The following is a 23,651-nucleotide window of genomic DNA, read 5'->3' as shown; positions in this document are numbered from 1 at the left end:
CAGTTCCTATATATATCTATACCAATTCTACCTCAGACCTTACTAGTTATTTACGAATGGGAATTGGGAGGACCCAATCTGGTTATGCCACCAAGTACTCTGTGGCATTGAGTCGTGCACAGGTCACATTCTCTATATAAAAAAAAAAAATACATTTTAAGTAGGACTTTCAGCTATAATTCACATGTTGTACAATTCACCCAGAGTGTACTATTCAGTGACTTGTAGCATATTTGCAGGATTGTACAGCCATCATCCCCAAAAGAAACCCCATACCCATTAGCAATCACTCCCTCTTCTTCCTATTCTAAATATTTCTTATTACTGGAATCCTCAAATAGGTGATCTTTTGCGAGGGGCTACTTTCACTTAGCACCCTGTTTCCAAGGTTCATCCACAGAACACCCGTACCCATGGTATGTGTCAATATTTCAGTCCTTTTTATTACTGAATAATGTTTCATCGTGTGGGTAGAATTCATTTTCTATATCCGTTCATTAGTTGACACTCATTTACGTTGTTTCCGCTGTTGGCTATTACGAAAAATGCTACTAGAAATCTTCATATCCGAGTTCTTATGTGGCACAGGTTTTCATTTCTCTTGGGCAAAATACCGAGGAGTGGAATTGTTGGTCATATGGTAACTCTGTGTTTCACATTTTGAAGAACTGACAACCTGCTTTGGAAAGAGACTGTACCAGCCGACATTTCCACCAGCGTGTGTAAGAGGGTCACCTTCTCTTCATCCACACTGACCCTTGTTACCCTCTTTCTCACTGCAGCCATCCTAATGGGAATGAAGCAGTACCTTCCTGTGGTTTTTATTTGCATTTCCCTGATGATTACTGACGGGCAGCATCTTGTGCTTACGCGCCATTTGAATACTTTTGTTGAAGTAATGTCTATTCTGATCCTTTGCCCGCTTTTAAATTGGGTCATTTATCTTTTTATCATTGAGTTGCAAAAGTTTTTAGATATTCTGAATACAAGTCCCTTATCAGATATATCATTTACAAATGTTTTCTTTCATTCTGTGAGTTTTCTTTTCCATTTCTTCAAGTCTCAAAATCATCATGGATATACCTCAAAATGAGTAGACTAAAATTCAGCCCCAAGAGTTTTTGCAGGTACTATAGGTAGAGGCTGAAACATTTCAATCGAAAGCTGCCAGAAGTTCATTGTCTTGCTAGGTTAGACTAGTACTTCTAGGTTAGCCTCAGCACTTCTTGAGGAAGCCTACTCCTTTGCTCAGGCAGAATCAATGGAACAGGCCCTTTGGCTGCATAAATGTAAACCGAGGCCTGACTCACTGCACTGACTTGACAGTTTTCTTAATGCTGAGGCTTTCAGCAGAGGACCTGGGTTCTTTTAGTTAATGTAAACTCCTCTGCATGTTTTAGAGCAATGTCTTTGCACATTTCCTTTTGTTTATTTGGTGGTGGGGTGGGTGGGGAAAAATGTTTCTTGGCGCTGTGTGCACGGTGCTGTGCCCTGGCTCTTTCTGACAGAGATGGATGGTGTTTGTGTGTTTATCCTCGAGTTGTGCATAAGAGATGAGTGGAGAGAAAGGAAGCCATAGGGGCTCCTTTCACAAAAGGCCTTCTGCTCTTTGGGGCTCACCTAGGCTGGCTTTGGGGTTCAAGTGTCGAAGGGCAGCCCCGAATCAGACAGAGGGTGAGTCTCCCTTTTCTGCCATCTGGGGAGCCATGGCACTGAGGCACTGCTGAGACACCTTTGGAACAGATAGTGGTGTTTCCATGCAGGCACCTTCAGTCCTAATTGGGGGGGGAAGGGTCTCTTCCCCAGCTTTCAGATCAGCAGCACAGGAGGAGACAGAGCAGGGAGGAAGGGAAAAGGCAGAGAAGATGGCATATAGTGACTGAGGACACAAAGTTGTGATGTGTCCCAGCAGGGTTCACTTGGAAGGGAAGGAGTTTAACAGGCTGGGCCACTGTAACTCATGCCTTCTAGGCTCACGTGATTGTAGCTGTAGCCACAGTTCACCTTTATAACAAGTAGGTTTTGTCAGAAGTCACAGACCAGCAGCCTGGGAGGACTACTGTGGTCATTCTGTGGGTATATTTGGTAGGTTCAACACCACTTTTTTCAAATTCAAATCTAAATTCAAGTTTAGATTTGAATTTAAATGGCAGTAGGGCACCCACATTCTCTGCTCAGTTTGCCACAGACTCCGCCACTCCCTATTACTCATAGCAGCCCAAGTCATGTAATCATTTTACCTATCTAGCCTCTACGGATATTTGTATTACCAAGCCCAAGTCTCTCAAATGACCTGCTTCTGAAGTTCTGTGATTCAAAGTAATCCTATTAGCAAGAGGGCCTTGAATATTCCAGCCCATGGACTCAACCAGCAGTTCCCTATATGGGGTGGTTAGCTGTTATCACGGGAGGTTAATGCTGCTTTACCACATTTTTCCTGCCATTTTTATAATGAACTGATGACCAAGAGGTGAGAAACTGCTAGGAGAAAGCCAAGAAATATATCCTTTAGAAGACTGGTATACCAAGTAAGGGTCATCCCACTCCTTAACATCCAAACTATCCCACCGCCAAATTAAAATTAAGTAAAATTAAAATTAAAAACCAGTTTTTAATTTACACCATAGATTTGAACCTATGTCAGCTTGTTCCTCCTTCAGAAGTTTCTCTTTGCCAGACTTATCTCTAACAAACATGTCCTTGGTAATTGATCATATTTCAAATATCATGAGCAGGTGGCAAAGGCATTTTTGGGGATTAAAGATGCTTTCCAAGTCTCTTGGAATTTCACCACACAGAAACTGTCTATCCTGTTTATCAGAAGGCCAACCCTGAGAGTTAAGGGGATATCATTTAAGGAGTAAATTACTTATTTTTCTAGAGATGTTATTTCTGTTCTTCTAGAGACCATATTATCAAATTACAGGTGAGTGGTATTCTATATATTTTGAAATCATCTCACGCAGTCATCTCATATGATTGTAACCCCTATGAGATCGTAGGACAGACAAATATTATTCTGATTTTGCATAGTACAGAGCTGAAGCACAGAGAAATTAAGAGCCTGCTCAAAGACAGGACTAGTTAAGTGATAGAAATGTAAAATTTCATAATATATACAAATAAAATTTTTTAGGAAAACTGAATTCACCCTAAATTCTTCCTCATAAACAGTATTTATATAAAACTCCTAATTCCTAGTTTTATGCTTTCCCCTCTATTTATTTATCCTTGTGGTTTCAATAGCTGCAGAATGGGGCAGAAATTGTGGTAAAGAGAAAGCAGGACCGACTATACCCAAGCTCAGCTCAGTGTGCAATTCATGAGAAATTACTGAAGGGATGTTCTCAGAGGAAAGGTTAAGTGTGGTGGTGTTGAGAACCATTGGCATATAAAAAGCGTAATAAAATCAGTGTAGCATAGAAAGAGAAGACAGTCTACCATGAAGTTGATCTAATAGAATCAAATCAAATCATATCCAAGCAGGATATAGGAACTGCAATCTCTGATCAAGATATTCCTGCTCAGATAAAACATGGCCCAGGGGGCTGACCATGGTTTGCATTAACAATGCTACATGTCCAGGGAAAAACGGGACTTAAGGAGTGTACAGGCTGAAAGCGTGTGAAGTTCAAAGCCAAGAGTAAGAAAACAATTAGAAACAGACATCTCCTGTTTTACCACAGGGTGACCAAAGAAAAGTGGATGGTTTACATAAGCAACAGGGCTCTTCGAAAGAAAGACATATAGTTTATGAGAGAGTGTTTAGGGGAGTTCAGTTTTCCTAGGAAAAAGACGATGCAGCATTCGAATGAACCTGGTAGGTCAGCACCGTGGAGGAATTGTACTTTCTTAAGACATGGGGTTTGTCCCTCCTGCAAAGATCTACCTGGGAGAACAGGCTCAAAGAAGGAGGTCTGTGGACTTGAGCTTGTGGTGCTGTTGTGAAGGTCAGTCATTAATTTTAAATAATCCCCTGCGTGGGATCAAGAACTTAGATTCTGTGGAAATATTGACTGTTTACAGTCATGAGAGAGTGAATTCTAAGAAATTGTGCAACAGTCAATCATCAGTCATAGACAATTACTAAGAGCTATAATTAAGGGATAAAGCTCTCATTCAGAAGAAACAAATGGCTGGGAGAATAAACAGAATTCTCATTGCTGACTTTTCTAATTTCTTTTCTTCTGCAGCAGCTCATCATTTGAGAATCACGGTGTTGGGTTTTCTGCACGTGGAAGGTGGTGCCAGGGAGCTTCTTCTGGACCTAATGCGCTGATTGTTGGTCACTCATTCAGACCTCGGTTGTCTCCTGAACATTTTAGTGGACTTTTCCCTTCAGGCATGTTGCTAGGACTGGCAGGATGAGCCTGCCGAAGGTCTGTCTGCACGAGAGGCAGAACTCACTCTAAGGAAGGGAGCGCTGAGCAAGGGTGTAGCTAAGGGGCACGCTGGGTGGGTGCAGTCTAAAGTCAAGTGCTTATCAATCTTTTGTCCAATGATCCACCAACGATGAAATCATATCTGAATATTACAAATAAATTACAAATAATCACAAATCACAATCACAAATAAATAAAAGCTAAAAGGACTGGTTTTCTAGACTTTTGAGGAGCTACTGAGAGCCCAAGGCAGTAGCAGAACAGGCCTGGCAGAAATAGGAAATGGCACTCTTGCTGGTATGAGCTGGGGAATGTTGAAGAGTGGATGGTTAGCAGATGCAGAGTGGACACTGATGAGAATCAGCTCCCTCTGCTGGCATCAGCAGCAGCATTTTCCATGGTCAAGGGCAGAGCACCAGGGCCTTTGGCACAGAGGCCATCCCTGCACAGCTGTTGGCTGTGGCAGAGGCCCTGACCAGGCTCACAGAAGCCATTAGCACAGCTGTTCCTTTCTCACCGGCAGGAACCGAAGTCATCATTACTGTGGCCCAGAACAGGTGAGAAAAGTAGGGAAGATCAGGGGCAGGCATGTGCCAGGCAAAGCACATGCCTCTGGGAGGCTGTACCCTCCCAGAGCTGTGTGGGAAGAATTTCGAAGGTCTTGGCTTTCTTGAAGATTGGGTGTGAGCACATCCTAAGAAATTCTGTTCTGCTGCTACAATCTCTTCGTAGCCAGTGGTAGGTATGGCTGGGGGAATACAGATGCTACAACAGAGAGAAGGAAAGACTTTGTACTGGATCCCGCCCTTAAAATGGTTTGGTTTGCTTGGAAGTATTTACCTTTCAAATCAGTTCTCTCTGAGATTCAGATGATGAATAATTCTTCCCCCACTTTATTTTTCAGAGAGGGACAGAGAGAGTGCAGGGAGGGGCAGAAGGACAGAGAAGCTTAAACAGGCTCTACTCCCAGTATGGAGCCCGATGCAGTGTTTGATCTCACAATGCTGAGATCATGACCTGAGCCAAAATCGTCAGACACTTAACCAATTGAGGTGTCCAATAGCCCCAGTAGTTTCTCCCTTCTTGACTGCAGGGAAGAGGCTCTGAAGCAGAGAAAAGAAGTCTATGTGATGTGGGATATGCAGTAATTCCAGACTTTGGTAGTGCAAAAGGAAAGAGCTGGCATTGCTAATGGAAAAAGAAAACCAAGTCACATACAAGCACATTTGTTTTAGGTTCTTAAAGATGGTGGAAAAGAGAAGAGGAGGGTGCAATCAGATTGGGGGGTGGGTACATTTGGATTTAGGAATGAGTGGTCATGATCAGATTGGGTGGAGAGCCAGAGAAAGGTTTGGGGAGTAAATACAATGGCACTGATAACAGACTGTTTTTGTAAACTTGAATCAAGAGGAAAGAGTGCCTTACTTTCTTATAAAACAAACAAACAAACAAAAAACCAAAAAACTGACTCTAGCTGGACAAATAAGAAACAACTGAGGAGTAAATGGAAATACATAAGGATATAAGAGGGGCTAGAAGAAGAAGTAACTATTGGCTTCAATGAGATGTTGCACTAGGAGGGGAGGGATGGAGTCACTGTAGGACTACGCTGAGAGCTGAGGTCATGTCTCAGTTATCTTGGGGTCTAGCTCAATCTCTACCCAGTCAGTTACCAAGTAGCTGGCACTTAATGAATATTGTTAAGCCGAATGTTGTTTCTAAGGTTATATGCTTGGAAATAGTTTCACCAAATGGTGTTTGCATATTTCTTGTTCTTCCTCCTTTTGCTGAGTCAGTATTTTAAAAACTTGTTTTTGGTTCCAAAGCATATTTTTCTCATTAAAACAAGATCAGATAAACATTTTGATTCCCCATGCTTCTCTGGTTTTTAGAAAGTGTAGGCCAAAACAGTTCAGCTTCCTAGTTAACAGGTATTCCAGACTATGTGGACCTCAATGCATAAATTGGGCCTTTGACAGAAGTAAACTTTTCTTTTTGATTTTTCACTTAACAGTTGGGAGCTGGTGGTGCTCATGAAAATGGGCTGATGTGTCAGGAGGGATGAAATCCATGAGTCAGCTAAGTTCTTCATTATTGGCCCTTCTGATTGTTACCTGATTTCAGGCTTACTTAGCCTAATAATTGTAAACCGATGTGCTGAACTGGGTTAAGCACAGAGAAAGACTACTATGAACAGGTGAAGGCAAACATCATTTTCTGAGTTTTCTGTGTCCTGACATGGGGCCTGTGTGAGAAAATGACTAGTCTTGAGGGGTTAGCAAACCATCCATGCCCATAAGAGCCACACAGGATATCAGACCATTACAAAAGAAGGAGGAGTAATATCATGAGAAAACCCTTGGAGCAGAACTTGAGTTCAAGCCCCGGCTGTGCCAGGAGACCTTGAGAACATCACTTAACTTTCCTAAATGTCAGTTTCCTCATCTGCCAAGAATTTCTTGAGTTCCCCATATCCATTGTGTAGCAGAACTCCAGCTTCTCAAGATAATCAGGGTCCATGTTCTCACCAATATTCTTGTCTTTGCTCACTGACCCACCAGTGTGAGGAACCCAAACAGAGCAGTTAGGAATCATAATTGGGAGCCTTAAAAGTCTCTTGGTGGAAGTGTTCCTTCCTACCATCCATCCCAACATCCAGGACATCTAATCTGGCAAAATCCAAGTGTGTGGGAAGAGAGAGCCAAAATTCCCTAAGTGGGTCCCTAGGAGTGATGTTAAGAAGAGTCAATCTTATATTCACCTCTTGATCCCATGACATGTGCATTGTGCCTTCCACAGTCAGGTACCCAGCACCATGTATCAGCTGGTGGTTCAATACATATGCTGCATGTTGGAAGACAGCCCTCAAACACTGTGGACAGTGATCCTATAGCCGGTGCCTTAGCTAAGTCTTTAATAGACCGTTCCATCATTCCAGGTCAGCTGGATTCTGGTGAGGAGGGTCTGAGATAAAATAAGGTCATGTGATCACATGCCTGCTGTTAGACCCTCTTGGCTAAAAAGATGGTCCCATGGTCTGAAGCAATATTGTGCGAGATCCCACGCTGATAAATCAGGCCTTAAACCATTGAGTATAGTGCTGGCAGAGGTACTAAGGGCAGGAAGTGTGAACACAGAGCCAGAGTAACATGATGAGTTCCATTAGGATGAATGACTGCTCTTTGCAGGGTAAAATCCTGTGATAGAATCCATCTGCCTCCAGGGGCTGGTTTCATCATGGGATGACACCATGTCGAGGGTTTAGCAGTCTCTTCTACTGGCAGCTTGGGCACTCAGCTGTGTCAGTTGCTAGATCAGCCTTGGTAAGAAGGAGTCTGTGCTGTCAGCATAACCTTCATCCATAACTGCCCATTTTGAAAGCAATGGGGTGGGTGACATCCATGGGACAAGATGTCCTGGCCGACTGTCCAACCGGTTATTGAATGTCTCCTTTCTGGTGGGCATTAATTTGAGGCAACAAAGGTCTACATGCTTTGTACTCACTTCTAGTGATCCAGTCACAGGTTTTTTCCCCAGAATTCCTTATCTCCCATTTTTTAAGCTTGCTCCTCCCAGATGATAATCAACCAAGTCATTTACCATGTATACCCCAACCTCAGCCCACTTCTCCTTCTATATAAAGTGAATGACCAACTGTACTGCTTGCATCTCTACCCACTGATAGGATTTCCCTTTGCTACTTGTCTGTTTAGGGCCATCTCAGAGTGTAGCTAAAATGCAACAGTATTCCTCTTTCAGCTAACATCAACATAATAAGCCTACTTGTGTGCAAATCAGCCCAATATTTTTCCTCCTTGACCAGCTGGTCATAGGGAACCCCTTGTGAGGACACAGGTATAAGTTAGACAGAGGAAGGTGTATGGGAATATGGGTCTACTTGCTTGAGACATTTCTTGTGCTCTTTAAACCCTCCCAGGCCCAGTCCTGAGTTTACCATTTCCAATGTGTACTAGGGTGTTCACTCAACCTTATGGTAGATCTGATAATCCCAGATCATGATGAGTTGCCCCAATACACCAGGGCTCTGTGGCCTGCCAGAACTAGCTAACTCTCTGACACAAATGGACGGCTCTGCTCCACAACTGTAGGGTTCCATGAGTCTCCTGCTGGAAGGTGCCAGAGGCTCCGACAGCATCTGTATGCATCATGGTATCTTTAGCATTGTCAGATCTGCTGGCTCATAGACCTAAATCATAAGTATGCAACTGAACAAATTTACACAAACAAGTATATTCCTGAAGCCACCACCCAGATCAAGGAATAAGATGTCGTTAGCTGTCCCTAAATTTTAAGAGAATTTGTCAGATAGTTTTTAAAGTAAGGAATATAATACAAGAGAAATTGTAAGCTAAAGAAATCATGAAAACTGTCTTATATGGCTGTTTTTTACATTGACTCTGAATAAACCCCAAAAGTGTCATATTGCATTCTGCAGCTATTTTATGGTGAGCAAACAAACACAGCCCAGTCCCTGCCTTCATAGAGCTTGTTGTCGAATACGGAAGACAGGCATTGTCACTATGCAAATGAATGCTAAATTGCTTTTCCCTCAGGTTCCTAGCTTTCTGTCCATTTGTCTCATATTCTCAGCCTAATTACTTAGGGTTGTGACCCCAGACTTGTTCCATACCTCTGGTTCCTTTGGTCTTTGCCTCCAGCCTTCATCATGGCATTTGGACCCCTGCTATCTTATACAGGCTCTGGCTGACCTTCCACCTCTGGTCCCTAAGACTTTCTAAAGTCTTGAGAAGAAACTACGAGCTCCAACTCAGGTCCTGGTGGAGACCAATTCCTACTTGAAGCCACTGGGCTGCTGATGGTGGAAAGGAAGAAGCAGGGACAGCTCTGCCCCATTCTGATGCAGGAGTGACTTCACTGCTAGCAACTAAAGATGAGCTGAGTTTCTAGCATTTATAACTCAGCAGAATAGCTTCTGCAGTGTCCTTTTCCAGCTAGTCCTGTCTGGTGATTTGGGGCAGTCCTCCTGGAAGCCTGGTCTTATGGCTGTTTCTCCAGCCTCTTCCTCAATCCTGTGGATTACCTAAAATCTCAAATTAATCCCTCTTCTGCTTAAAATGGAGCTTGCCATTTGCAACTAGGAACACAGAACCATATGCACGGTGGGGCCTGTTGGTAAGGCAGAATCACAGAATGTCAGAGTTGGAAGGAAGCCTCAGACATTAGACTAACTGTCCCACACCCAACCAGTGTTCCTAGTCCATTCTAACTCCTACAATTCAGAGGGATTTCTAAAACACTGAAATCATATTATATAACTCACTTGTTTTATATGCTGTTTAAAATCCTAGAATAAAATCCAAACTCCTTAACACAGCTATAAGACCTCATATGCCATAGGCCCTGCCTTACTTCTTTTGACTTTATTTCCTACCAGTTTTGCCACTGTGCCCTTGGGAGTTATCCTTCCTGACCCCTGGACATGTCAAACACAGACCTGCCTTATAGCCTTTGTCCTCACTGTTCCTTCTATCAATAAGACTCATTCCCGAAGCCTTGCGTGGCTGACTCAAATATCGGCTCTTTGGAGTGAACTTTCCTAACCATACTATCTTAAAACATGCCCCTATGGCTTGCTAGTCAATCACTCTTTTATTTTCTTGCCATTTCTACACTTATTGGTTTTTCACCTGGGTATACTCGGTCTCCATGAGAGCAGTGCCCTTGACCATCTTGTTTACCACTGCATTCCTGGTGCTGAGGATAGAGCCTGGCATGTAGTAAGTGTCCAGATAACAATTATGGGATGTATGAATAAGTGGTTCTGGAAATGGCTGTGGAGGGTTTGAGATCTGAGTGTAGATATGTAAGTATGAGTGCAGATATGAGGTAGAGTGTAGAGAAGTCATGAGAAAGGGAACCACTTGGGTGGGAGGACAACAGCACCACTGCACATAGTCACACATGCACGAAGATGTCTGAGCTAAAGGGGCAATTCACTTTGCAAAGAGCACAGTTTGTATATTAGTGGGACACTTTCTGCAAGATTAAAGTGGTTTTTTTTCTAACAAAATTAGTATGTTCTGAACGATCTTCTATCTGATGGAAGGAAAATGTCTTCGGAAATACACACTTTTTTCTGATTTGCATAGAGACATGATATGGACCTGCAGTGACCCTGACAGGAAAGGAGGTACAGAAGGCTAAGAGGTGGTTGGCAGACTTGTGCCACAAGGGAGAGACTGGTCTGGTGCAGCTGAGGGATGCCAGTCTTGAGAGCCAGGTGAAAGAGTCCTACCTTTGTGTGTTGGTAAGAGGAGCCATTGTAGATGTTGCTCCCAGTGGGTTCAAGGATCCTGCTGCCCTCCACAGGTGCCTGAGAAGGAGTCCAGGAGGTTCTAAAGGAGCAAAAGGCCATTGGAGGCATCACCATAGCCAAAAACTTGTGCTTTTTTCCATGGTCCTGCTGGGCAGGAAGGGATGGGAAATAACACACAGTGCCTGACACACAGTTGACAATCAGGAAGTACTTGTAAAATGAATGTATGAGGCAAAAACTTATAGAAGTCATAGCACGGAAACTCCCTCCCCAGATCTGGTTGGCTACAGACGACTGTGTCAGCGTAGTCATGGGGGTAGACAGGCAGAAGACAGTACAGAGTGTCCCTGGAAGAACTGTGACCGCCACCATCTCCTCAGCGAACACATGAGCCCAGAAGACGGAGTTCAATTTGCAACCAGTCTCCACAAGGTCTGGTAGGCGTATCATTTCTTTATATCTCAAGTTTGTCCAGATGAAATCTCCTGAGGTGGGCAGAGCTCACAGAGAGAGAGCAAGCCAAGAATTACTGGCAAAAATGCCTCTGGGTAGAGTCAACTCCCCGTCTTCATTTGTCTCTGTTTCTTGGCAGTTTTTATGAACACAATCCATGTATTTTTATAACTGTTCTTCATTAAAATCATTGAGGGCTGAAAACAAGAGAGCAGCCTGCAGCTGACGTTGTTGCTGAGGGAGCTCACTCCTTCGCCTTGCCAGAAGGTCGGGGAACAGGGACTGAGGCTTGGTTGGGCCGGCGGGGTGAGGGATTCAGATTTCCCTCCTGAGTCCCTCTCCTTTTCTCCCCTACTCCCTCCTTCCTCTTCTCTGTCCTTTCCTTCCTCTCTCCTTCCTTCCCTCCTTCCTTTTATCTGTCCCTTTCCCTCTCCTTCATCCATTTCAAGGTCTTCCTTAATATCACCTATGTTACAGATATCACGCCAATGCTGAAGACAAAGAAATTCATGAGAATTCATGAGAATTTCTCGTGTATTCTTAAGGAGGATACACATTAACCTTTCCACGCATTTTGAGGTATTTGGCTCAAACTCAGATTTAGCAGTAAAACTGCTGGTGTTGAGTTTCGAGGCTGTTGGAGCTCAAACATTGCTGGGCTCCTGTATGGCCTGCTGAGAGGCAAGAAATAACGGGAGTTGGGCGAGCTTGAGTGTGACTTGCTGCTCTGGCATTTGCAAGTGATTCACTAGGACAGGCTGACAAATATGACTCATGGAGTCATATTTGACTGTAGGTTTTTGTAAGAATCACTGGTGTAGGGTGTAGGTTTTAGTAAGAATCACTGGCTGCTCATTAGAGATTGTGAGTATCTATGAAAAGGAGGCGATGCTTACAATCTCCAGGAATGTTATCTTGCCCCGTTAGCTTCCTTCAAGAGGAAGGCAGTAACAGACAATTCAACATGTGTGTGAAATGTAACAGGGTTTTTAGACACAAGTGATCAGGTGAGGCTTCTCTAATTTTTAAAGCTATGTTATATTATTCTGAGATGTTAATAAAAACTGTTGAAGTCACTGTGATCATTTCTTTGTAGAAATAACCGGAATTCCTATGTCTTTGCTGACAAAGACAATAGAAATCAAATAGTTAAATTCAGAAGCTGGGGACAGCAGATCAAGGTTCTAGTGACAGACCAGTCACTACTAAGTTGAGTGACTTTTTTTTTTAAGATTTTATTAATTTATTAGAGAGAAAGCACAAGTGGGGAGTGGAGAGGGAAAAGCACGCTCTCTGCTTAATCCCAGGACACTGAGATCATGACCCAGGCCAAAGGCAGACACTTAAATGACTGACCCACCAGGCCAGACCCCCAAGTTGAATGACTTTGAGCAATTAGTAAATTCATCTATCTGAGTCTTGGCCTTCTTACTATTACGTGGGTTCCATAACATTACCTATCTCCCCCACTTCACAAGGATGTGGTGAGTATTCACTGAAACAAGGACATAAATGTCACTTGAACAATGAGAATTCCTGCTCAACTAGATGTGGGCATGATAACCTGAGTGTCTCAGAATCACAAGGCAGGAAGCGTCGTGACACTTTGTTCAGGGACCGATGACCCTCCTGAGACCAGCCTGAGATTCTTCCTCATTGTCTTTGCATTTCCTGCCATGATGTTGAATTTTCTTCCTCTTTCATGGCTTCCCCCCAAGCTTGGCCCTTTAAGTGAGAGTCCCTGATGTTTCTTTCCATAGCAATCTGACGTATACTAACCAAAGAAGCAGGACCTGTGGCTGTTGGCATCAGCCTCTCCATGCTTCTGAGATGCCACATTCAGATGCTCTCTGGTCACACTGTGCGCTCTTCCTGTGGCTGGCATGTGAGTGCTCCTAGTCTCCCTCACTGTCTCTTCAAGTCCTCACTGCTGCCACAAGTGCAGTCCCTCCTGCAAGTGACTACCATCTTTTCGATAGCTTCCTACACAAATTCCTCTGAAGTGTCTGCTGGTTAGGCCTTGACGAAGTCTTCACAGCCAATTCATAAGCCCCATGAGAAAGCTAATCAGTCTTGTGTTTTCAATAGTCATCTGGCTTTGAATCACTCATCTTACTCAATAGTTTTAGCTCTGACTCTTATGTTTCCAAAAATTAAACCCCTCAACTTCAACATGAATTTGCCATCATTTTTAAGGATGAAAAATTATGTCACAGATATCAAAGGTCATTCCCAAGGAGGAGTCATTTGAGTGTTCTGAATTATTTATCATTGAATTGTGCCTTAGCCCCTGGAGGTTTCCCTTTTAAAGGGAAATTCTTACTTGGATTCAGGCATTCTAATATAGTTGAATTTAAAAAATAACCTGCATAATAATCAGGACTGTTGTCATCCTACAACTAGTTGCCCACCTAAGGATCCTGGATTTATGACCTATCTGCTTCCAAAAGAATGTAGTATGACTTACCTTAAGCATGTTTATAATAGAGCTTTTAAAATAGGAAATTCAAATCCATGAACAAGTTGGGGATAAAATATTCATGAAACAGTTACTGGTTTTGAACATTAAATTGAATTCCTCATGAGCCAAAGAGGAAAAACATTTCAAAAGATGAGCACTCAGTCTTTCTGTCATTAAAAAGGGAATAGAGCTTTGACAGAAGCAGGACAAGAAGCTAATATCTGTTGGGCGCCCACTCCATAAATGTCAAGACCTTTCGCGTATGTCACCTTTGCCTTCCACCAGGCTGTGGGACATTGGGTGATTCCCCTCCTGTGTCAGGCAGGTCATCCCTTACCGGCAAACAAGATGATGATAATCCCCCATTCATCAGTTTGCTGTGAGAACTCAGGGAGATGCTTATAAGGCTGTAGCAAAGTGTCTTGCACATGGAAAACATCTAATAACTAGCACCTGTAATTCCTGTAACACCCCCCAGGCAGGTGTCACTATCTCTGCTTAAGGAATAAAGCCGCATCATCGGTCAGAGTATCGCTAGTATAGGTAAAAGCCAGTGTTCAGGTCCAGGTCTCTTTACTCAAAAAAATCTATGGCCATTCTACTGTACCTGTCAAAAAAAAATTTGCTGAATGAAGCATTTTTTTTTTTAAAGACTACTGAATGACATAATGGACACTAGAGGAAGCAGACTTTTTCCAGACTTTTTTTCTTAGCCTCTCAATAAGAGCCTTGAGATTAACATGAGACCATAACTCAGAGAAATTGTTTCTGTCTCTACAGAGCCAAATTACTGGGGAGATTGAGCCCCTCTATTTACTACACTCCTAACCCTGGCTGGTCACAGAGGTGTTTTATAATATCAGTGATCACGTAATGGGCCCAATCCTGGCAGCACCAGGAGCGTTTCTTTGTGGAAACAGGGCCTCAGGAAGGGCCCTCAGTCACCTTCTCCCCTTGGACTGCTCCTGGATGAGGTTCAGAAGAGTATTTTCTCCAATCTACAGCAGCCCATCCCCAGGCTGCCTCTTTGTTTTGCTTCTAGTTTTCACATCCTTGGCAACAGGCTCCTGCTGGGCATTCTGGGCCCCCAGCCTGGCAGCTTCTAGGACATGTTTTTGGCAGGCCCCAGGAGAGAAAAGGTATTATTGTCTGGCCTGTCTCCTTGACCAGTTTCCTCTGCTGGAGCTGGCACGTGGCCAGCTATGAATCAGAGGCACCCCCCACCCTCCACCCCAGCTCTCCAGACCTTACCTTCTCGGGCCCATAGGAGGAGAACTAATGAACCTAGGTGCCAATCTAACTCCTGCTCATTTCTGACCTTCATCAGCTTCTGTGTTTCTGATCAGAACGTCTCTTGGTGGGACGACTGGGTCTTTTTGCCCTAATCAAGTTCTCTCATTTCCTATTGAATTACGATGGTTGATTAAAGTAACTGCAATTGATTGAGCACAGAAGTTTAGCCACTGCTGATTGTACAGGCTATTTTGTCTAATCTTCACGATGAAACCTAGGAAGTACGTAAATCAGAGCTCAGGGAAAAGAAATATTTTGCCAAAGGTCACATGGCTTGTGAATGAAATGAGGGAGGGGCAGAAACTCAGATCTGACTGACGAAAGCTTTACTGCCTCTCTCTGATTAGGTCACTCCTCCAGCAGAAGCTTAGAAAATCTCATTGGCCACGATCTTTGTCTTCCTGGCCCTTAGATTTAGAAAACACTACGTTCCAGAAAACAACTAATAAATAGAGTCTCCCAGTCTCTGTGTTTCTGACGATAACAACTAGTATTAGCCACTGTCCTCACACGAGCACAGATCTCTTCTTCAGTAATGACACACGATGGCAATGGGCTCTGAGACCTGGTATGGTTTGCCTGTCCCCTCTGCCAGCACAAGCTGATTCCACCGGCCATTTTCAGCACGGAGGCACGGGGACTTCTGACTCACTGCGTATCTAGTGGTAGTGCTAGAATCTTTTTTTTTTTTTTTTTTTTTTTTTTTTAAATCAGGGCAACTGTGGGGAGTTGAAGTCTGAACTTCAGGGGATGAAAAGATAAAATGCAATTTCCAGCTCAAAATTATTTTTCAAACTCCTCAGCAGGATAGATTTTCATTCCCAGCAGGTTTTGTCTTGTCAGACATGGGGGGCTGGCAGCTCTGCTCAGAGCCTGGCCTAGGGCAACGCTGCAAAGAAACAATGCCTTTGCCACTTTTGTTTCATGGTTTCTCATCTGCTCCTGCCTCTCTCTGCTCTCCTCGGGGGACCCTCAGCTCTCATGCCTGACACCACCGAGTGGGGCAAAGGCTAATGGCCCTGGAGTGGCAGAACGTGGTTTGGCTCCCAGCCCTGGCGATTACTACCTGCCAATTACTTGCTACCAACTAGGCCTTCATTTTCTCCTCGATAAAGCGGGCACCATCAGCACCTAACACCGCAGCACTCAGAGACTCAGGAAAGACTGCGAAGGAAGTGATTGCCGACTGTTAGGAACTACATAAAGGTTGACTGCATTTTTTTAAACTTTTGATTATCTCAGCTTCCCTCCCTCCCCCTTTTCCCCACCCACCCCCCGCATCTACCGAGGCTTGCTCCGCTTTCACATAACATTCAAAATTGTCCCCCCGATTGACCCCTTAGTGAAGCTTACAATCCTTTAGGTCACTAGAACTGGTGACAGATTAGAGGAAGAACAAGAAATCCAGCTGCCCTCTGTCCCTCCCCTCTACACAAGGCTGGAGGAGAGGGTCAGGACCACCCTCGGCACCTCCCAGGAAGCAACGCAGCCGTTGGGCAGTTGAGCGTGGAATGCCGATCCTTCCCTGCGGATATAGGGAACGCCACACTTCACCAGGTGGAGGAGCCCAGCTGGCTTTTTAGCTCATCTCTGAGAACCACAGGCTGCCTGATTTTAGCTTAGGGATCACCAGTAGCCAAAGGCCAGCCAAGGCTGCAGGACACGGCCATGTCCTAGTGAAACTGCCTGGTGGACGCCTCTTCTTTTTCAAAGGTCAAGGACACTTATAAGCCCCCCATCTTCACACAGTCTTAGCAGCCAAGGAGGCAAAGAGAGGGAGGAAGGAAGGGCTCTAGCACTGCTATCTGGGTGGGAAACCCTATAAGGAGATTTCTAGTCAGTGTAAGTATTTTAAATGCTCTGGAAAGTACTGCAGAGAAGAGAGCTCTTCATCTTTAAGGCAGTAGTTTCTGAACATATCTGACAATAAGACTCCTCCCTTGACGATTTTTCCCCACGTAAAACCTAATAGCGCTTCCCGAGCACACTTGAGGAAACAAGAGGACAGGGCTCTAGAAACAAGAGCTCGAAATGAACATCAGGTCTCTGGAACTGGAGGAAGACCTCATCATGCAGTGATTCCCATGGACCAGGCCCTGTCTGGAGCACTTCATAGATAAACTCTCTTCACCCTTATGACAACCTCAAGAAGTCCCATCCTCTCATTTTTACAGACGCAGGTGCTCAGGCACAGAAAGGTTGTAGGATTCGCTCAAGGGAAGTTGGTCACCAAGTAGCAAAACTGGGAACCGAATCCAGGCAGTTTGTTTCCAACACTTAGCCCATATCCTTATCTATGACAGAAAATGATTAACAACACTAGCTTCTAGCGGTTTTCGAGCTTCAAATGACGAACACAGGTACTTCAGTCCTTCGTGTACTTGAACTTCCTGTAAGATGGAGAATGCAGGTAACACCAGCTTACAGGTTTTGCAATAGTTCATACATGAGAGTTCTGTAAACTAAAACTCTCATTATTTGGGGGGGAAAGGGGATCTCTTGACCAATCAATGATAGATGAAGAAAATTCGTATTGGTCCCTACGTTTTCTGCTTAGTTGCATGTCGGGTGTCACATGCTTGGATTTAAAAGCTTTGGTACAGGCAGAAACTTATTCTAAAATTTCTTGTAAAGGACATAGAGGAGATTCTCTTCCTGGAAAAAAAAATAAAACAAACTGCTAAACAAGGGGTATTACTTTTTTTTTTTTTTTCCCCTTCATGGAACATACTGTGCTTAGAAAGAAATTCTAAGGACAGAGATCATGGGTTAGTCAGTAAAATAAACTGTGGGCCTCTTCGTCCCTTTCTCTCAGCTTCTGTTGAAGAGTAGATGGAGGGGAGAGGAGAAAGCTCGCCCCCATACCCGTATGGTGATCTAAGGAGCCTTTATTCTACTCGGCACACTATTTCATGCTTTGAGCACAGCTCACCCACCATCACACTTACTGAATCATTTGCGAATTATTTGTTCACTTGCCTGCCCTTCCCACCAGGCTCAGAATGGCTTGAGGAGAGGGAATATGGTTTTTGTTTTTAAAAGATTTTATTTATTTATTTGACAGAGAAAGCAAGAGAGCACAAGCAGGCAGAGCAGCAGTGGGAGAGGGAGAAGCAGGCTTGTCACTGAGCAGGGAGAGTGATGCGGGGCTTGATCCCAGGACTCTGGGATCATGACCTGAGCCGAAGGCAGACACTTAATGACTGAGCCACCCAGGCGCCCCAGGGAATATGTTCTATTTTTCTCCCTACCCCAGAGCCCAGCACAGCTTGCTTGAGGATGAAGGTACATTCAGACTGGTCTCTCACTCTTATACGGGTGACCTCGAGTGTTTAATTCTGATGCTATATATGAACTTATTTCCCATGTAATTTCATGAAGAAAAAAAATCAAGGTGCTAATTTTTATAATGCGGTTAAGTGTAAAACGTCTTCCTCACTCATTCCCTTTGTCTATGTGGCCTCCTCTGACCGTCTCTGGTCAGTGGCCTGAAAAATCCCTGTTGCTGTCATATGGATCTGTTAAGATGAAAATGAATGGAGTCAATGTCCTCTGAGAGCAAAGAAAGATGCTAGTGTGATCTACTCTTAGGACATACATAAAAACATTGTTCTCCATGTAAGAATACATTTTCTCCCATTCTATTCCTTTTTTAAGTGGTTATTTAAATTATAAAATTGACACTTGCACATACTTGGCACTTTGTTTTAAATGCAAAGGGCTATCCTATCCCATGACTTCAGCCCAGCCACCACAGATCAAAGTTGGCAACAGTTTTTGTGTAACCTTCCAGAGACTCCCGTGCATGTGCAAGCACTTAAGGAGAAAAGTGGGTGTCTTAGACATCCCTTTTTATTGTACACAACTGAGTTCATGTCATATGTGCTGTTCTGCATCTCCTTTTCTTAAATGTAACAATCAATCTAGGTGGGAGATACTTGCTTTTCAGCACCTTATTCTTTTAACAGCCATACAAAGTTCTTCTGTCTGTGTTTATCAAACTTTAGCCAATGTCCTTTTAATGCACATCTAGTTTGTTTGCAAAATTTTGTTACGAAAAAGACCATGGCAAAGAACAAGCTCATGCCTGCAATTTTCTACCATCGACATCGCCAGACTGACCTCTCACATTCCCACCCAGCACACCGGGGCAAGCTGTGCATTTACAACCTTGCTGACAGTACAGACCATCTGTTGCTTTAATACTGTCCAGTCCTATAGGGGGAAATGATGTCTCACTGTAATTACAAATTTACTTCTTCAACTCTGAGCAATATAATCAAACTTTTGTGTTTTAAAAGGGATTTTTTTTTAATTTAAGTAATCTCTAACCCCAATGTGGGTCTCGAACTCAGGACCCTGAGGTCAAGCATCACATGCTTTTCCCACTGAGCCAGACAGGGGCCCCAAGGGAGCTGTTGTTCTACTTTCTATATGTATACACTGCCTCTTCCTACCCTTAAGTCAATTTTCTTGTCAACCTTTGGATGTTAAGAAAATTCACCCTCTGTCAGAGATAATGTGTTGTAAATATTCCCCTAATTTGTCATTTGTCTTCTGAGTTTGTTGGTGACAGGTTTTGTCATATAAAGCATAAAATCTGTATCAAGTGATACAGATTCTGTTTTTTATGTCATACTTAGAATGTTATTACTCAGGATTGTATTTTAAATATTCTATATATTTTCCCCAGTTATTTCCCAGTTTTGTTTTCGAAGCTTAAATCTTTAACCAATTAGAAACTCATTTTTGGTGAAAGACGTGAGGTAGGAATTCAGATTTATGTTCTCCAAATAGCCAGCCAGTCATCTCAACATCGTCAATGTGTTTCCTTTACAAATGCGTTTGTGTCTGTTTCTAGACTATTCCACCCATTGATCTGCTTATCTATACTGTGGCAGTGTTGTATTTTCTAGATTACAGTAATTTAGGGCCATCCTCCAAAATTTATTGTGCTTTTTAATGAATTTTCTGGGTAATTCTCCATGCTAACTAAGTTTTTCTTTATGAAAGTTAGCATCAGTTTGCAGTTTGCAGGTTTGCAGGTTTAAAAAACCCTCCTGTTAGTATTCTGATTGCGACTGAATTACAGTTACATGTTAATTTAAGCAGCATTATATCCTTAAAATATTAAGCATTCCTATTGAAAATAGGATTTATTTATTTAAAGTTTCTTTTGATTCTCAACAAAGACTTCTTACAGGTTTTCCTTGTGTGTCTAGCATATTTGTTTATTTCTAAATATTTTGTCTTTTTTTCTTTTTGAGAGAAGGATAGGAAGAGTTGGGGGAGAGGGAGAGAGAGGGAGAGAGACTCTTAAGCAGGCTATGCCCAGTGCAGAGCCTGACATGAGGCTCAGCCTCACAACTCTGAGATCATGAACAGAGCTGAAATCAAGAGTCAGGGGCTTAACCCACTGAGCCACCCTGGTGCCCTGGTATTTTCTTTTTAATAGGAATTATGAGTGAGATATTTTCTACTATATTTTTTGTCACTTTATACTTTGACTCTTCTAAATTATTTTTGGAGTCACCACATTGTTACACTTACTTTACAAAGAAGAACGCATGAGTGCTTATTCCATAAAATCTGGCATATTTGAAAAAGTCTATTTGCTGTTTTTCCATTTGAAAGTAAGTTGGGTCACTCATTACTTTCTAACACTGGATATTGAGGACCCACCACTTTTCCCACGTGGGAAAGTAAGGGATGTGGGAAGTAAGGGATGCTAGATTTTCCTAAATGTCTTCTTTATTCTTGAAATCTGCCAACTTCATTGGAATATATCTTAGAGTTGGTTGTTCTGTATAAAATGTTTTTCTCAGCTATAATACACCATTTAAATCTGTATGGATTCTAGATTTCTTTTACTTCAGGAAAACTCTCTTCTTAGGTATGTCTGAATATTTTTTTTTCTTCTAATGTTATTGTCTCATTTTTCTCTAACTCAAGGTCAAGAATCCTATCTTTTTATTAGTCCATCTTCCACTGACATACCAGTAAATTACATTCTAATTGCTTTCAACTCATGATTTGTTAATATTTTGGACTTGCATGTTTTTTGTTTCAAGTCTGTCCTCCTTCTCTTTATGCTTTTCAGTTGGTGTCTATTCCAAGAGTTTGTTATTTCAAACCTGGATTTCACTTCTTTGATGGCTTCATTTCCTTCAACTTCTCTTCTGAACTATACCTGCTCTCTATCAGCGGGTTCTCTTGTCCCATATCTTATTCTCTTTTACCCCTTTCTTTAGCACTTTATTTTCAAGAGCTTATATTTATTTATTGATGCCAATGGAAACTTACTTTTCTGAAATTTCCCCATTTGATGGGATAATTTGATTTGGAAGATGTGGATAATTCTATTTCTTTATCTCTATTTGTTTTTGATCAGCTGATGCTTCTTCTCTTCCTCCTTTCTCTTCTTCCCATTGTTATCTAAGTATCGATCTCACCCTCGCTTGTTTCTGGTGATCACTCACCATGGATAGGGGCCAGTCCACCTGGGAGAACCACTGACCAGATAATGGTGCTGGGGGTGGGCTGGTTGGCAGCCTGAATTCAGGTGCCTTGCCTCACAAAGCCTTCTCAGTATGCTGCCTCCCCTGCCTACGAATACAGCTATTCAGCTTTTGGTGTTGATCCTTTAGGGTCAGAATAAGATAAGAAAGCTGTACAACGAAGCCCTTTGTGTAACAGGTGTTCTCTGTAGCCATTTATATTGTTTGAGTTGACTTTGATCAAGAGCTGCAAACCCACTGTTGCTTGTTCTTTCTCCTCTGCCTGCCCCTCTGCCTGTGGTACTTCTAGCCCTCGCAGGTGACTCATCCATGCCGTCCATCCTTTCCTGTTCCTGCTGCCAGTCTGGAATGTGAAATGGATTTGGGGATGCTACTGGGGTCCTCTCACACCCACTGGCATTGGAAATCTGTGTCCTCAGTCATTAGATGGACCTTTGTGTACCAACTACTGTTTGAGAATTCTGTATCCTACACGTGACTTATAAAGTTACGTGGTTTTCCTGGGAAAGTTTCATTTTTCTTAAACGTTTTTGTTTGGGAACTTATGGATGATTTTTCTGCCCATAGTGTTTTTGAAAATGATGTTTTCTTTTCTGCTTTTCACTCTTTTTGTAGTTTTTAACTGACTTCAGAGAAGAAAAGAGAGTAAGCACTAACATTTTAAGGCAGAAATCCCTTAAAATCTAGCACTGATTTTTAAAGTATAAAAGAAAAAATATCAACCTTTGCATTTTTTATTGTCTTACAGTTAGAAGAGTTGCTCACAGTTGATATAATTTTCACAACAGTGATCTTTTTATGTGGCATCTGTTGTGAGTAGAGGATAATGGTTGCTCATGCTTGTCCAGATTCCCATTCTTTTTACACTAGTAGGAATACTCTGATTTTCCTTGGGGAAAATGTTCCTTCCTCCTGCAATGTAGTTTTATGTGATGTCAGTTATGTGGACATCAAGGAACACAGTCATATGACCCAAGGCAAGAAACCCCATGAAAATTAGAATCTGGATGGCCACCACAACACAGCAGCTCTGTAGCTGGGCTGCAGTCATAAAAGGGTATTGGGTAGGACCAACACCCATGAGAGTCAGCAGGATCAGAGGGAACTCCAGTTTAGATTTTGTTCATCTATTCCTTTGAGTTTCTACTGTGCTTCCCAAGGGGGCCTGCCAGAGTTCTCACCGCACACTCTGGGACCTGTGCCTGGACCTGTGCCTCTGCCTGGAGACACACCTCTCACACCTACCTGTGTGTGCTCAGTGCTCTGGTTTCCTCTCACTGCCTCAGAAGGGCTCTGTTTCACTGTTCACTCAGCACCGTCACTCATGATGGTTTCTCACTGAGAGCTCAATTCCTTCCTTCCCTCTGCCTTAAATTCTCTCCTCCCTTTATGTGTGGTCAACTTGTATTCATCCTTCTGCCCTTGGCTTAAATATAACTCACCTGGAGAAGCTTTTTACACCTCTCAGCCTGGGTTATATCCTCTTATGTGCTCCTCTGACACCTGAATTTTTCTTTTGTAATGATGCTCATCCTGATGTAATTACTTGAAGGGGCCCCACTGGCCTCATTCTTGGGGATAATTATATAGTGCCAAGAACATGGTTCACATTCATAAATATGTGGGAATGAATGGATGGACATTCTTCTAAAATATCTCTGATCACTCCCCTCCTGCTATATGCTTATTAATTTATATATGCTTCCTTGTTCATTTATTATTTACATACGGACATTAGGGACCATGAGAAATAGAAAAAGGAATGATGAATCCTATAGTAACTTATGAGATAATTTTGCTTTGTGGACTTTACGTTTATTGTATAAATAATGAACGCTTGTAGAAAAGTTATAAAACATGAGTAAATAAAAAAAAGAAAATGGAAAGCACTAGTAATCCCACAATTATTAATATTTTATTTGTTTTTTTCTAATTTTGTCCCTATAAATTTACAAAAATGTAACTCATCTTCTACAAACTGTTTTGGAGCTGATCATTTTACTTAATATATTGTGAACATATTTCAACATCAAGAAGTATAACCTTCAGGATATTCTATAATGGCTGGGTTGAATGACATTATACAGAATAATTTACTTAACCAATGCCTTATTGGTAAACACTTAGGCTTTTTTTAAACCATACAATGGACTGTGCTATAGGAAACTGCCTTGTAATTTAATCTCTGCACACATCCATCATTATTCCCTTAGGATGAGTTCCTAGAAATGGAGTGACAAGATCAA

The sequence above is a fragment of the Lontra canadensis genome, unplaced genomic scaffold (genome assembly GCF_010015895.1).
Source record: "Lontra canadensis isolate GAN:19392208 unplaced genomic scaffold, GSC_riverotter_1.0 scaffold104, whole genome shotgun sequence".
NCBI lineage: Eukaryota > Metazoa > Chordata > Mammalia > Carnivora > Mustelidae > Lontra > Lontra canadensis.
This window is presented reverse-complemented; position numbering follows the sequence as displayed.